We start from the raw sequence: 2,414 nt of genomic DNA, 5'->3' as shown, positions 1-2,414 counted from the left end.
GTATACTATATCCTTTCAGGGTTTACTCCGTACTGTGTTTAATTTCTAATTTACAGGTGGGACAATAATTCTTGATCTGCAGTGCTTGCATGTAGCATACTTGGTTTGCATGGGCAGTATACTATATCCTTGCATGGTTTACTTTGTACTGTGTGTAATTTCAATTTTTTTTAGGGGGGACAATAAGTCTTGATCTACATTGCTTACATATAGCATACTGTGTTTGCATTCCTTCTTTTTAAGTCGTAGTATCAGGGGATTTGGCATTTGTTCTCTCTGTGTTCCTCTTCAAACATCTATAATGTCAGGGAGCATTAAGGGCAAGTTTGGTTTCAGGTTTTTACAAGGTTGTTTTCCCCTGCGTACATTCCTACTGATTCAGGGTTGGGGTGGTGTTGACCCTTGGTGCTTTACTATTTCAATTACGTGGTACTGTGCTTTTATATATACGGCCTGGCCTTACAGCGGTGTCACCCAGTACTGTGGATTTATGCTGCATTGAGTGTACTTTTCTATCTACAAAATTTGCCAATTACATGTGCCATCGGACGCCATTGCAGGTACGGGTAGGCTTTTCAACAGTTGCAAGTGTAGCCATAGTTATTGTACATCTTCTCTATTCTTCGCCTTTTTGTAGTGGTGCCTCTTCTGTATTCCCTTTCCCATGGCGGCATCATACATGAACCCACCCCCCTCTATCTTAAACGACATTGGCGATCCAGATATACACTAGAAGGACTGGATCAATTTATTTGATTCATACCTCATAGCCATCGGGGGAGAGACATTTTCGGCCGTACGGAAGCAACATGTCTTGCTCCATAATTTAGGAGTGCAAGGAAGGAAAATTTATGACACCCTTCCAGACCCTGCATTGGAAGATGATGAGTTAGACTTAGATGTGTTTAAAATCACCATGCTAAAACTAGAAACCCATTTCGGGGACAAGGTTAATGTTGTTCTTGAGAGACACAAGTTTTTTTGGCGAGTTCCGTCAAAGAATGAGTCTATTACCGATTATATAGCAGCAGGTCTCACCCAGCTGTGCGAATTTGGGGAGTTGAACGACTCCCTCATTAGGGATCAGCTGGTGAGGTGTACACACAACCCTAGAATAAATGAAAAGTTACTTGCAAAGAATCCTACTTTGAGGGAAGCCGTCTCCATGGCCCAATCCATTGAGCACACCGCGAAGTGTATTCTGGAAATGGACCAACCTAAAGAACCCAGTAGTAGTGTGAACAAAATCAAAGGATTGGTTCTGGAGGATAGTAGAGAGGGAGAAGTGCACAAGGTCAGGTCCAAGGAAACTAAAGGTGAGAAACCCATAAGCATCACTAGGCAACAGTGTACATTGTACTGCACGTAATTCAACTTGCATGAAGTGCAACAGAAGGGGCCATTTTGATGGAGTTTGCAAGAAAGGGGAGATGAATCAGGTGAAGGTGGTACACAGCGAAGACGTACAGAATCAAAACTATGTGTTCTAGAGAACCGCAAGGTGAGCTCCTGTTTTGCTTGCAAAATTCTCTGCATTGGGGTGTGTGTGTTAATATTTCCTCTATATTATAAAGTGTGGTGCTTATCCCAGTTCCACCCTTTGCCTTATTGTTCCCCTTAGTCCCTGGATTCCTTTTTGTTCTGGCCCAAGCCTTCCCGGAGCTGGTGTATTGCTGGTGAAGTGTTTACATCCTTGTGTTTCACCCGGGGTTCGCATGCACTATTACCAGTCCTTCGCTTCCATTTTTCCCTCCCTTTTTACCCTTCCTTTCCTTTTCCTTCTATTTCTCTTCTGTTGCGAAGGGAGATGTGTTGTAATCCAAGTATGTTGTTAAGTTATCATTAGTGGCACATTCCGCCCACCCCTCCGGACTTCCACCTGTTGGTATGTTCTCCTGGAGGCAGCTTTGGAATGTTGGAATTCACTTGACAGTCCGGAGAGTTGGGTGACAGAATAAAGGTTGTTCTTACCTTATCCTGGTGTCAAGAATCTTCTTTACAACAATTTTCCTTCACCCTTATACTGTTTTTTAAATAACTAGACCCATCAATATCCCTCAAACTTACAATATTCTCGAATGATACCTGTTTTACTATAAAATGTGGTTCTCTAATGGATCTTTTTGTTGATATGCCAGGGATTAGAATACTTGGAAACATGAACAATTATTCTATGAGGACCTGGAATAAAATAATTGTTATCTCAAATTCTATTGTAAACTCTTTCTCAGCCACTGATACAAATGCTTTGAAATAAAGAATATGAATAAAAGAATCAATATAGATAGTTCATGTAAAAGATTTATCTAGATGCTTTATATTGCATAGACAGGTCAAAGATATGCATTTCAGTTAATTTTAATGACACACTTTCTATACAGATAGCCTCACAACACAATACAGATTATGTTAGT

Source organism: Lissotriton vulgaris, chromosome 8 (genome assembly GCF_964263255.1).
Source record: "Lissotriton vulgaris chromosome 8, aLisVul1.2, whole genome shotgun sequence".
Taxonomy (NCBI): Eukaryota; Metazoa; Chordata; class Amphibia; order Caudata; family Salamandridae; genus Lissotriton; species Lissotriton vulgaris.
Note: the sequence above shows the minus strand (reverse complement) of the source record.